This window comes from Habropoda laboriosa, unplaced genomic scaffold (genome assembly GCF_001263275.1).
Source record: "Habropoda laboriosa isolate 0110345459 unplaced genomic scaffold, ASM126327v1 scaffold385, whole genome shotgun sequence".
NCBI classification, from domain to species: domain Eukaryota; kingdom Metazoa; phylum Arthropoda; class Insecta; order Hymenoptera; family Apidae; genus Habropoda; species Habropoda laboriosa.
The window spans coordinates 208,442-223,385 of record NW_017100556.1 but is presented as its reverse complement, the minus strand read 5'-3'; the positions used below and the strand labels follow the sequence as shown (position 1 = coordinate 223,385).

General features: G+C 35.8%; 2 protein-coding genes across 2 annotated transcripts in view; both read left to right on the top strand.

The window, feature by feature from the left end:
- Positions 1-14,944, top strand: part of LOC108576591 (max-interacting protein 1-like) — a 355,947-nt gene that overhangs the window by 328,871 nt on the left and 12,132 nt on the right. The gene's annotated exons all lie outside the window — the stretch shown is intronic.
- Positions 7,984-14,944, top strand: part of LOC108576590 — an 86,847-nt gene continuing 79,886 nt past the window's right edge. The window contains exon 1 of the mRNA XM_017939606.1: positions 7,984-8,014. The gene's annotated coding sequence lies outside the window, so the exon portion shown is untranslated. The remainder of the gene's footprint in view (positions 8,015-14,944) is intronic.

Sequence of the window (14,944 nt, the reverse complement as noted above, 5' to 3'; positions counted from 1 at the left end):
GTATCATAAGTTAAGGGATTAATCATAATATAATGCCCAGTAAAATAAAAAAATGGAAAGAAAGAGAATCATAAGTTAAGGGATTAACCCTTCCGCGACTAGCGCCGGTTATATCCGGCATCCGCTAAATGCTTCACACTGTCTAGCGCCGGTTATATCCGGCAACCACTAAGCGCGTCGTTTCAACAACTCAAAGTGAAGATTTATTTTAAAATACAGAACAAGGCCTCAACAACATTCCCTTTACCCGATACACCATTAAGTCCTCTGCTGTTCCAACGAAGTCCTCTAAGATTTTACACGGACACACTGGGAGCTCGAAAAACGCGAGACACTCATGGTGTGCACTAATGGCACGAGGACGTTAGTGGCATACTGATGCCTAGTTCCGCCGTCGCGAAAGGGTTAATTCGTCGGCACGGCGAACGGATGTACTTCAGCTTTTCATTGCACACGCCTGTGGTATTAGATAAAAGCTGCAACATAGAAAGAAATCGAACATTGTAAGACTTGTAATTCCTGCACACCATTATCCCTCGTTCGTGAGCAGTGCCACGTGGGATAGCAGCTTTGTACATCTCCGCCGGTGTATAACACAGCGATGTTTCGATTTCCCTTTATACACGACACTTGTAGCAGCTAAAATCCGCAAAACAGTGCTCTTGCGCACGCTCTGGCACCTACGATAGCAAACCACACTGGGTTAATCATAACATAATGCCCAGTAAAATAAAAAAATGAAACTTCGCTTGCGTACAAGAAGATTCTAATATTGGGTCATATTTGACCCACCACCCGCTGTTCAAGTATTAAAGCATTTTCCTGAATTCAGATTATTCTTCTCTGCACCTAATTAAAACGCAATTCTTCATTTTTACAGAATAGATAAGAAGGTAATACTGTTCTTTTTAAATACGCGAAATTAATTTCAAATATCACTGTAATAATATTTCCGCCTGTTCGTTCTCCTCGCAGTCTTATTTCTTCGTTATAATATCTCGAATAATGAAGTTTCTGTTGCATGCCCATTCAAATACACCACACTATGGTTTATTCATTCCGCGTAATGATTACGATGTATAAATGCACGCGGTTCTCTTTAACAGTATTAAAATGTACGTTGATTGCAATTTGAAAGCTGCTCGATTCATTCATGAAACGTCAGCGAAAAATTGCCGCGCTCTAATTACCGATGTAACAACATTGTTTAGAAGAGCCACGATAAATCTTCGTTCGTGAACGACTTACGATGGAACGTCGTTCGTTCAGATCGAGGAGAACAATACGCGCAATTTCAAATTCGCAATTTAATCTCGTATCGTTGGATTATGGAAAGTAATGAGAATAATTGTGGAACGTAAGTAGTACAGTTAGCACTGAATGGCGCATACAGTTCGAGGAGGATTAGAATTGAAAGAGAAGCGAGATGGAGTGAATTAAAATGCGGCCTTAACGGGGATTTTAGGCAGATTTACATTTGTACGAAGAGTAATCTGTAATTTAAGGGCACGAGCTTTCGAAATTTTTTCAACGAAGAATGTGAATTGAAATCAAAGTAGGTTTGCTAATTAGCTGGAATTATTTCGCTAATTTTGTTAATATCCACAGCTCTAGTTCTTCGTTTCAAATATTAACCCTTTGCACTCGAAGGTCATTTTGTAACAGAAAAGTTTGCAAATCGAATGTTTATAATTAAAATTAATGCAGAAATAAACTATACTATTTTACTTAAATATTCAACGTATTCTCCATTTCACTATAATGAATAAATTTATAGAGGCCCCGTAGATCTGCTCTCTGACTTGATTAATTATTCACCAAGTGACGATTGTTTAATGTCGCTTCTCAGTCACCACTCGATTACAAAGGGTTAATTTCAGTATTTATCTAGTGTTTTATTATTGAAAACTTTTTAATATATTAGGTCATCTCGTAAGCTCGTGCCAAAAGTGCAAAATATTTTAATGAAAATTCAAGGAAACAATGGTCTCCAAAAACATAAGAGAAATTTGTGAAACGAGAAGACCCTTGCGTATTTTTCTTTTCTTTAATTAAATTTAAAGGTTCGTTGAAAATATGAATGAATTATGATGAATTACGAATAAATATGATTTGAATTGTAAAATTCGACACGAATTTGTGGGATGATCTAATTTAGACATTATTTATTTTCAGATATTTTTGATATTACACAAAATTTTCACCGATAACGTGAATCCAACATTTTGTTCTGAAAACTGAACTGAAGCTCGTACGTAAAATTCTGCGGTACATTGATCCGGCTTAGAAAACTGACGTCAAGTGTACGAATTAAAATCGTTGCTCAATATCGACTCGTGTGAAGCCGTGGTAGTACACGCGCTCGCGACTGTCTATTTATCAATGGAAGCACTGTCGACGCGAATCCGGCGGAAGTCACGCACGAGAAAACAGCTTTCATTGGCTGGCGTGCGATCATCTTTCTTGATCAGCAACTTTGAATGAGAAATTGAGGGACCGTTTAATAGAATTCCAACATGTGAACGCGAACTATCGAAATTCTCGTTTAACAGCGGCGTAAATTATTGAAAGTGACACTTCCTGGGTGGCGGAATGAAATTCGCCAAGCCTGAAAATAACGTTTTAACGCTGATTATATCTTTTTCCACTAACAAGGGAACTTCGGCAACCTGAAAATTCCGATTTGTTTTTTTAAACTTTGCATGTTTGTATAGAGCAATTCTTTTTGGGGGCCCTTTTCGTTTCTTCAGGGGTGAAAATAGTTCTTGAATGAAGTTTGTTTCCCTGTATATGAAACTATAGTAGATAATAAAGATTTAATGCATTTTTATGCCTTATAAGGCGGTACTATTAGATTAATAAAAATTTTGAATTTTCTATCATATCGAAAAATATGTCAAATAAATGCAGATAAATGTGTTAATCTTATCGGATAATGTGATATTTTATTTTATTTTTTTTATACCTTTTTTCAAGTGCGACGATGACAGCACATAAAGCACGTATCGATTAAAATTATTTAAATATCACGTTATTCGATAAACTTAACATATTTAGCATATTTATCTGCATTTGGTAGATATATTTTTCGATATGACAGAAAATTCGAGATTTTTCACCATAACTGTGCTGGAAGAATTTTTATTTAAGCAAACGATTTTTGTTAATTTAACTCATTTTAGAGATATACAGGGAAACAAGGTAACACTTGTCTTCATTCAACTGTCTTCACTCCGGAAGAACTGAAGAAGGGCCAAAAAAAATTGCTCGATACTTCCCTTTAGGTTTCCTACAAACCTGCAAAGTTTCAAAGAAACTGGAATTTTCGCGTTACCGAAGTTCCCTCGTGACTCACGTTTCTTTCATCTTCTTTCTCCTCTTTTTCTTTCGAAAATATTTCTCACAAAGACGAGCGAAGGAAACTTGCCAAATCACGCCGTTTTGCAGATTTCCTCCAAAGTTCGCTCGCGTTGTTCCTTTCTTTCTCCTCTTTTTCTTTCGAAAATATTTCTCACAAAGACGAGCGAAGGAAACTTGCCAAATCACGCCGTCTTGCAGATTTCCTCCAAAGTTCGCTCGCGTTGTTCCTCCTCACCGTTGAATTTAAGTGTTTGCCGTTAATCTCGAGTGTCTATCGTCCTCCTGATGTGTTTTACGAGTTTCGTAGCTAGGTACTGATGCATTTGAATTAGCTATGCTACCAGTGACAGCGTTGTCAACGTGAGGATAAATTGGACGTGTGCGGAATTAACAGTGTCAGAGATTATGAGTGTAATATTAAATCTGAAAAGCCTTCAGTCGTCGACTGAAAAGATTGTAATTTCAGAGTGTGATCAATAGACGATGAATTTAAAAATACATTTTAGTTGCATTGTATTTTTCATATTTTATCGATAAATCTCTAACGGTATCTAACGCGAGTAATACCTTTCTGTTGATATTAAGCAATCGATATTTCTGCTAGATTTCCTGTTGATGAATTCGCTAGATAGATTTAGGCTGATACATCTTCATGTTCCTGCTATATTGCGATAAATTACCCTACCTTCGCTCTTTGACTTTCTTGCACAGCCTACATGAATCGTCATTATTCATTCATTGCTGTACTTAACAGAAGCTTGAATTTCAACTTCACACGTGTTAGATGACTAGCCCCTCTTCGTCGTGAATTACCAAGTTTACTCGTCGGACAACGTTCGTACCAGTTATCTTCCGGAGGTTGTTATTCATCCACGAGATCGCTTTCTATTTTGATGCGTGAATCCGTGAGAAATTTCAGCTAACCTTGATGGAGTAAATAAAAAATCGAGATTAGTCGGTATTATTTTTTAGGCGAGTTGAAATTTGGGGAAATTGAGGTGAAAGCTGGGGGAAATGTAAATTTAGCATTTGAAGGAGGTTATGTAAATGTTAGGTCGCTTGAACGTTCGTGGGGGAAATTCGAGATTGGTAAATTTTCATTGGAAAATGAGCGAGACGGTACGGTAGATCAAGTTGTCGATGATAATATTTTAAGAAAATTTGCGAAAAGCAATCCACGATGAAGAATATGAAATTTTGCTACAGACTATCATTTTTTCGTATTTTTTTGACAAATAAATTATTTAGAAGTGAAGACGCTATGAGAGTGGCAGCGTTCGAAGAATTTTCCAATTGAAAGACAAATTTCCAATTTAATTTTTAAGAAGGCAATTCATTTATTCGGTGTTTCGTATAGACTTCAACAAACATCTCTGAAATATTTTTAACAAATAAATTATTTCGAAATAAAGACACTATGAAAGTGACAGCATTCGAAGAATGTTCCAATTGAAAGACAAATTTTCAAGGTTTTTAATTTTTAAAAATTTCGAATTTAATTTTTAGGAGGGCAATTCATTTATTCGGTGCTTCCTATAGACTTCGACAAAATCTCTGAAATATTTTTGACAAATAAATTATTTCGAAATGAAGACACTATGAAAGTGACAGCATTCGAAGAATTTTCCAATTAAAAGACAAATTTCCAATTTAATTTTTAAGAAGGCAATTCATTTATTCGGTGCTTCCTATAGACTTCGACAAACATCTCTGAAATATTTTTGACAAATAAATTATTTCGAAATGAAGACACTATGAAAGTGGCAGCATTCGAAGAATTTTCCAATTGAAAGACAAATTTCCAATTTAATTTTTAAGAAGGCAATTCATTTATTCGGTGTTTCGTATAGACTTTCAACAAAATCTCTGAAATATTTTTAACAAATAAATTATTTCGAAATAAAGACACTATGAGAGTGGCAGCATTCGAAGAATTTTCCAATTGAAAGACAAATTTTCAAGGTTTTCAATTTTTAAAAATTTCGAATTTAATTTTTAAGAAGTCAATTCATTTATTCGGTGTTTCCTATAGACATCTCCGATCACAGTGTAATCTCGTTGAAATCGCAAAGCAGTCGTTCTATTTATAACACATATAAACCCACATCGTTGCATAATTTTTTCGCGACACCCGACGTCTGCTGCACCCAGACACTCAGACGCAGTCGTAACGGCTTCGTCCCTCGGCCCTAGATCCCGTAACACTCGCAACGTGTCGCCGGAATTCATTCCCGACCCGAGCAAACCGCGTTGCTTCTCTTTTTTCCCCTCAAGATTCCGTCGCTCGACGTCCACGGAGTCTGGGCCAAGAGACGCTCTCAAAGAGGAGCGTCCACGATCCTGATGCGGTAGACCGGCGTGCAGAAATAAACCCTGCCAAAACAAAGAACGGCCGCGCGAGAGTTTAGGCGACGAAGCGAGATGGAACGGTTCTCGCTAAGGCCCTACGATTAGGATGCGCAAGTGTGCAAAAAAGAGAGAGGAGGTGTAAAAATCAGAACGAAAAAAGAGCGAGCGAGTGAGAAGGGAGAAAAAGAAGAAGAACGATTAGGCAGCGAGGAACGAACGTGCCTGCAAATTCGCATGAAACGAGATGGAACGGTTTGGTAAGACGAACGATCAGGATGCAGAAGAGCGAAAGAAGAGAAGTGGCAGAAAAATCAGAGTCGAGAAGAAATGAGTGACAAGAGATAGAAAAGAAGAACGATTAGGTAGTAAGGATGCAGAAGAGCGAAAGAAGAGAAGTGGCAGAAAAATCAGAGTCGAGAAGAAATGAGTGACGAGAGATAGAAAAGAAGAACGATTGAGAAGAACGAAGTGAGAAACGAATATGTCTAAATTTGCACGAAACGACGTGGAACGGTTCGTTAAGGACGAACGATTAGGACGCAGAGGAGTGAAAGAGAAGAAGAGAAGACGCGTAAAAATCAGAGTCGAGAAGAAGTGAGTGAGGGGAAAGAATGAAGAAGAACGGCATGGTAAGGGCCAAAGAGCCAAAAAATAGAGGACGTGTAAAAATCAAAGTCAAGAAGAAACGTGTGACGAAACGAAGAAAAGAAGAGCGATTAAGCACAGAAAAACAAATATGCCCCTAAATTTACACGAAGTAAGCTGAAACAATTCTCCAAGAACATCCAATTAGGAAATAACAAAACAGTGAAAAAGGAAACAAGAAGACGCATAGAAATCGGAGCAAAGAAGAAACGAGAAGGACTCGCTGAAGAAGCCAAAAAAAAAAAGGAACGATTAGGCAGCGAGAAACGAATATGCCTTAAAATTCGCGAGAGATAAAGAAGCGTTCGGTGAACGAGAACGAAGAAAGAGATCACGAAGGAGAAAGGATAGAGTGAGAGAAGGAGGCAAAGCCGGGAGACCCATTTTGCATTCTACAGGGAGCTAGTCAGCGGCTAACTATAAGAGGAGCTAACTATAAACCGGACTCCCTACCCCCTGGTTGCTATTTCCAGCGTTTCGCTTGTCGCACTGCCAAACCCCCCTTGGTCTGCACGCCCTTCCTCCCTACTCTTTCTCTCGCCACCCTCTCGAACTCCCCTATGGTCGCGTGAACGTCGCGTTCCTCGACTTACCGTTACGATTCCGCCGGGCTCTGTCTCGCGGAAACCTCCATTCGGAAGCTCTTATGAGAGGTGTCCACAGTTCTATACACACACATGCATACGTACGTGGGAGGACGTCAGTTGATGGAGTGGGTCTGGGAGGAGGTGTTGATGAAGAAGGAGTTGGAGTAATTATGTTCCTGCTCCAGAAGATGGATTTAAATTCTGTTAGCTGCTCTCCGTTGTGTGGAGAGGTCGATTATTTCTTGATTGATGAAGTCGAGTTAAGTTGAGCACTGTTAAGGTTTCTGGCTGCATGGATATGCTGCTACTTGGGAATTTTGTGTCGTTGGTGATTCTGATGATTTGGACGTGATTTGAACGTGTATGTTCTGGGAATACTTGCCCTTTGCACTCGAAGGCCCTTTTTCTGTAAGGAAGTAGCAAAAATTAATGTAATTTTTTAAAGCTAATCTTTTCATTAGAAGTTGGTTCTTTCGAACTACTTCACTGCTGACATCTCTAAACCTGTACCGAACAATTCACGGAGATCCATAGATCATCCTTAGAGTTGCCTCTAATGGCATGTATGATGTCGCTTCTTAGTCGCCTGAAAGAGTGCAAAGGGTCAATGAGAAGAATAAAATTTAATTTTCTAATTTTTATGAATAGGGTATGGGAAAGTTTGAAGAGATTTCTTTTTGGTCCTTTTTCTAGGAACATACTTTTCTCTTTGTTTTCATATGAATTCTTTTGGGGGGAGGTGTATGACAAAGTTCGAGGGGAAATATATTTTCTTTTGTCCCTTTTTTAGCAACTTATTCTTTTTTTAGATTTGACATGAATTATTTTGTATTTGACGTGAATTAAGTAAATGGTTCTGTTTGTAACTTGGCTTGATAATTTTCGTTAAATCTTCAATTATTTTCCCGTAATTTTATTAGTTTTTAGTGTAACGTAGAAGCTTTGTAAAATTTGAATTTAACAAGTTTGTCGATTTTGTTCCAGGTCCACTGCCGATACACCATATCAGAACAGTAATTAATGATGCTGTAAATCCTTGACTGCCAGATTTCGTTGCAAGTACCAGTAAAATTGTGAGTACTCGATAAATATCAGAACTAACACTCGCTTTACAATTACTCTATAACAGAAATATACTGCGAATTATTATAGAAATTGCAAAATGTACATTTGCATAATTTACAGTATTTTATAAATATCAATATCGACTGAAAATATCTCCAAATCGTTTTTCTATAAATTTCACTTAAAAGAAAGAAAATTTTATTTCTCGAATAATCATTAACAAATAAAATCCACTTGCGAATCAACATATCGTTGTCACTTGTACCTACTTTAATGTGACAATTATTTTCTGACAAGTGAAATCGAATTTGCATACAAGTTCCTTTATTACTCGGACATCTTTCGGAATTTATAGCCGGAATATTTGTCACAGAAAACTATAAACCCATCTACGAGCTAAAAATATATTTCATACGTGAGAGTTTGCGCACAGTTCGTTCGCACAGAATATAATTATCCGTTTAATCAGCTAACACTTGGTTGTTAGAGATTAGTGAAAGCAACCGCTGTAAAAATTCACTCACCACCTGACGTCCGCACTTTTTTTTCACAAGTGCATTTTATTAACATACCTGCACCTGATCGCCTTCAGGTGTGGTGCCAATATCGGTCGTTTGCATTGCGGTTCCAGAGAAATCGATTTCGCTTTTTTTTTCCACGACCGCAATTGGAACGACTGTAAACTAAGGCGATACGCCACTTACATACACGTTCGCGTAGAAATCTGTATAAACTCATTACAACACCTAATCGGCGTAATTGAGAACTCGGCTGGTCACGTGCTCTCGTTGTTATCGAAAAAAGGTGTTCTTTTTTTTTTTTTCTTATTTTTTTCCAACAATCGGAGAATTACGCGAATATTCAGTCGTTCTGCGAGAGTATAGTTAGATGTCGTCGTAAAGAGATAATTTATTCAGTGACTGAGTACGTAGTTATGTTCATCTACGCGAAAAATGTGAACCGGAAAACGTATAAACTAGCGGGCAACTTTTATGTGGAATGGCTCGCGGTCACGGTTCGATGTCGCGTTCACTAAATTATATTGTACGTAATTACGTAAACGACCGGGTATTTATCGATCACGTAGATGTTAAATTTCGTTTTTCGTATGATTGATTTAAAAGGCATTCGTTAAATCAAACGACCACCTTACACCACCTTGAAGCGCGTAAAAATAGGGTAAACTTTGAGAATTTTTTTCGTGGCTAACTATTAACCAGTTAACTGCGGAATTCAGTTTTAAAAATCCCTCACGGGACGCGTAATTAAAATCAAGCAACGACGAGCATACACGTCGAACGCAGGGCAAATGCTCCTATTATAAATTTGAGGAAAGAGGTGAAGCAAAACGGGGGAGGATTACATTTTTATTCGGCAAAAAATTAACAATTGATTGATGAAAAGGATATTGTTATTAAAAACTGAAAAATCGTCAGAAAATGATAAAATTCATAAAGAAGAAAACTAATTTTAAGAAATTCGGTTGATTTAATATAAAGGAAACATACCACCGAATGACGTTTTCATTACTTCTTATTGAAATTTCGAGTTTTCATAGTAAATGGTAATTTTTTGTTTTACACGACGAAATAAAGTTTCGGAGTGACGTGTATACACGTCGAAAAGTTTCAATTTTTTCTGAGGATGTAAATGTAACTTTCAGTTTCTTTCTACGATTTTTAAAAAGTGAAAATGTTGCAAAATGGAGGAGTTATTCGCTAATTGAGGAACCTCTTGTTCTGCTGGAGCATTGGCCGCCATTGTCGGCAAAGATTGAAACTTGAAAATAAACAATTCCTGTTGATTTGTAAATGAAAATTTATTACTTACAATGTAATGTCAGCGTATTTCTTCGATATCTCGATTATTTAATTTTTTCAGAAATGTTTAACACTTTGCACCCTAATAGCGCTGTTACGGAGACATGCGTGAGAACTTTGAAATGTAAAATTGCGATTCAGAATTCGGTAAAATTCATGCAAATTGGAGAACTTTAGAATGTAAAATTCAGATGTGAAAATTCAGATTCCGAATTCAGTAAAATTCATACGCTTTGGAGAACTTTAAAATGTAAAATTCAGGATTCCTGCTCTATAATAACGAGTCAGACTCGGGGCACAGATTCTGGTCTGATGAAAACAGTTGTATCGGTAACAAAATGTAATTTTAATTCCAATTTTCGATTTAATTTACAAACCTGAAGATTGGCAAATTTAATTAATCTACAATACATTAACTTTTCTTACTCGGTATAGTACTGAAATAGTAAATAACTGACGCTTAGGTGCATAGTCAGAGAAGGAAATGATACGTCAAGGGGTTAATGTTATTAAATATTAAAAAATCTTTTCCTTCGAATCACATTTTTCGGGTTTTCAAAAGTTTCACTGCAAACGTATACCGATCAATCTTACCAAAACATGCTTAGAGTACAAATTTTAATGGTTGAAGTTGATTGTTTTTTTTCGAAAAAACAAGTTCTTCCACTTAAAACTCTGCCATCGTTTCCTTGATTATCACAATTATCGAAAAATCCTACGTACAATTGCATAATTATCAGGAACAACGGCGAGTCCATCGAGTTTCCGTTCGAACATTCGGCTCCAGCGCGAATTTCGCGGCTCGATTCGTTAATAATCGCGTGGCATTGCTCGCAAATCGGATTAATACTCGTGCTACTGACGCTACGTCCACCGATGTCCGTATTAGCACGTTAATTAATACGATGCGACGTCTAGAATGGAATCGACGCGTTGATTATTATAGAACGACGTTGAATTCGGAACGAGAACGTTAATTATCGTGGCTGGTAGACGCTGAAGAAGGATGTTAACGAATTTATGGGTGAATTCGGAGGTTACGGGACGACGTGATAATTTTAGAAATACGCTGTGATGTTTTCGACAGGTTTTTTATTTAACCAGAATCGAACACGAATAGCATATACATAATTTCATTTTTATATTATTTAATCAATTATTATACCCTTCGATCATTTGCAATTATACAATTGCAGAAATTTAGACGATTAATTTCTTCTTTTATTTTTATATTTTTCAACTCACTCTATTTCTGTGCAAAAGCAGAAATTCTGAAAACGTTTTATACACTGTTATTGTAAATAATTTTATTTTGAATACGAGCAGAGATTGTTTCAAACTAAAAATTGACGCGAACGTTAATTCTTTGCTATTAGTTTCTTCGATTATTTTTATATTTTTCAACTCACTCTATTTCTGTGCAAAAGCAGAAATTCTGAAAACGTTTTATACACTGTTATTGTAAATAATTTTATTTTGAATACGAGCAGAGATTGTTTCAAACTAAAAATTGACGCGAACGTTAATTCTTTGCTATTAGTTTCTTCGATTATTTTTATATTTTTCAACTCACTCGATTTCTGTGCAAAAGCAGAAATTCTGAAAACGTTTTATACACTGTTATTGTAAATAATTTTATTTTGAATACGAGCAGAGATTGTTTCAAACTAAAAATTGACCTTAATTCTTCGCTAGGAAATCACGTCGGTGAAAGCAGTGTTGATTTGCATAGAAAATTTAGGGTATCAAAAGTTGTCAAACTAACGACGAGTTCCGGCAGTATTCAAATAGACCGTGGCAGATTAATTTTCGCGTGTACACCTTGCGTTAATTAAAAAAAATGCTTTCGCGTCGATGCTTTCTGAAGGAGCGGCGTGCGTATATTGAAAAAATACAGCGCCGAACATTTTGTTTACGCTTTATAAACATCGCAAAACTAACGTTTGCCCGTGAGAAAGTATCTATGAAAACCGACAGTGCGCCAATTAAAAGTTATCAAACACGCGTGAATAACTTAATACACCGGGTGGGCCAGGTGAACGGGATTAGCATAGATATCTCTGGTATTTATGGGTGTATAAAAAAAAAGCTGTTCGACGAGGTGAATAAAGTGATGAGAAAGATCACTTCGAGATCATTTTTTCGAGATTTCGAGATCATCGGTATTTTTTTTTTAATTTTACGGTATATATTTTTTTGTATACCTTTACATAGTGTAAAAAGTAAGTACAATGACCTTAGAAAACGTAGCGTTCCAATCGTTCAATCTTGAGATATTTGTTGAAATTAAATTTCATTCTGAATTAAGATACATTGTTCGTGCAGATATTAACTATTAAAGTAGATGCAACGTTAGTATTACGATTCTGTTGCTCGTTATAAAGTGAAATTATAAATAATGTATTTTAGTTGGTTATCTGTGTAAATAGATGTTGGTAGAGATGGAATTTATGAATGTTGCTACGGTACTGTACTCTCTTACTATATTTTACTATAACTGCTGTACTTTGAAATACCTGCTATACTTTACTACACTTGCTATACTTGCTATATTTTACTATTCTTGCTATATTTTCTATACTGGCTATATCTTACTATACTTGCTATATTTGCTATATTTTACTATACTTTACCATATTTTACCTAACCTAACCTAACCTAACCTAACCATATTTTACAATATTTTACTATGTTTTACTATTTTACTACATTTTTCTACATTTCTGTACATTTTTTTCTATTTTTCCCTATTTTTCTATATTTTTCTATACTTTTCTCTAGTTTTCACTATTTTTCACTATTTTTCTATACTTTTCCCTATTTTCCACTATTTTTCTATTCTTTTCTATATTTTTCTATATTTTTCTATACTTTTCTCTAGTTTTCACTATTTTTCACTATTTTTCTATACTTTTCTATACTTTTCCCTATTTTTCACTATTTTTCTATTCTTTTCTATATTTTTCACTATTTTTCTACATTTCTCTATATTTTTCTCTATTTTTCTATATTTTTCTATACTTTTCTCTAGTTTTCACTATTTTTCACTATTTTTCTATACTTTTCTATACTTTTCCTTATTTTTCACTATTTTTCTATTCTTTTCTATATTTTTCTATATTTTTCTACATTTCTCTATATTTTTCTCTACTTTTCCATATTTCTCTATATTTTTCTCTATATTTCTCTATATTTCTCTATTTTTCTCTACTTTTTTATATTTTTCCATATCTTTCCATATTTTCCTACATTTAACCACATTTTATTATACTTACCATTGTATACATGAAATTATCACACACCTGCACCCTAGAAAACTACCAAAAGAATCAGATAAACTTTATCAACGCGTTATATTAATTATGCATTGATAAAAATTCAGATTGTAATATGCAGCAACAAAACCGTACTCAAAAAATCTTTCTAATTCTAGAAACATACATATCTCGTATCGGCCAAAATTTTACATTACTCCAACACCATCAATCGCAGAAATCTAATCAACTTACATCACTTCCGTTACCTAACATTCCCACCTGTGTCCCCGAATAAAATCAATTCCAATTACTTAAGAATTCATCGCTTCAAAAGGGCAATAGCCCATTTCCATCGCGCTAACATCGTCACAACGCACTTTCACCCAACTGACACAAATCTTCGTAACAAAGTTCTCCAACAAACTACAAAACTCAAGATATCTTATGATTCAGCTAGAACTTCCGGTTCACCGAGATACCCCATGAGTCGCGCACACTATATTAGACGCAAAAGAGTATCTATGTCAAACATATAAACGTAAGAGTTCAATTAAGCTTGCGTTTCCAACGTTCCGACTTCCTCTCCGCACACATTCCACCGACTCTGTACATTTTTCCAACCGATATACACGATGTACAGACACATCTTAAATGTCGAACGACTTCCCCGAGGAACAAGCTGCATCGCATCTCGGCGTTTTTCACGTTAGAGACATGCGTACGGTGTTGAATGTAGGCACGCGCGTGGATTAAAATTGCACGTGGGTGCTGCAAAAGTGAACAGACAGACACAGAGATAGATAGATAGAAGAGTACTGAAGCTACGTACACAAGCATGCACACGGAGGTCCAATTAAGCGTGGACTCGCGACGGATCGAAGCTCGTGGGGTCAGTGCTCGGACCTATTTCAACGACGTTGAGCCGCTTTCATTGGCTAAATTCTATTATTTATTTACGGTCGTACCCGGCTCCTGCATCGGGCTTGAGAAAGCGGAAAGAGCTCGGAGGCTTCCATGGCTTCGAAAAGACTCTCGCTCTTGTATGCACGGGCTGACGCTACAGGTGAATGAGCACAGAGGGTGGCGAAGTACGAGGGTAGCTTGGGGAATGAGATTAGCAATTGAGAAGATTGCCGGTGAAGTTTTCTGTTTAAAAAATTTCCCGTTGATTGTGTTCGAGTGTGCGTAACTTGGGGTTAAAAGGTTTTGGTTAAACAGGGTAATGTGAGATTTATTAAAAATTTTTCTAATTGGAAGTTTAAAGTGGTATTGTATATTCTTCGAGTAAACTTTGTCTGAAGCAAGTAATAACTGAATGAAATTTTATTTTGTTATTGTTTCGAAGAGAATAGAGAAGATAAGGGGAATAGAGAAAATAAGAGAATAGAGAAGATAAGGGGAATAGAGAAAATAAGAGAATAGAGAAAATAAACTGTTATCTGGAAAAAAGTGTTTGTTCGTTAGACGTTTTGGAAAAAAATAGCTAATCAAATTTTTCAACTTAAATTTATGAAGAAGCAATATTTTCTTACTTTCTGGTAGTAAACGAAAATTTGTGTGTTTTTGTTTTTATATACTTTATAGTAAAGCAGCCCTACTTTCTTATCTGTTTCAAGAGTGTAAAATAACATTTTATAATTCCAAAATATGAATATTTTTATTAATATGTAACTACGATCGAAATTTTTTTTTCAGTGGTAATAATAGTGTTTCAAAGAATCTCTGAGGACACGATAATTTATGCTCTTTTTTCAGTAATATGATAAACAAAATATCATAAAAATGCGTACACTTAACTCTGACTTTTAATTACATTACTTAAGAGAATTAAAGTCTTTTTATATTTATTTTGCAATATTCT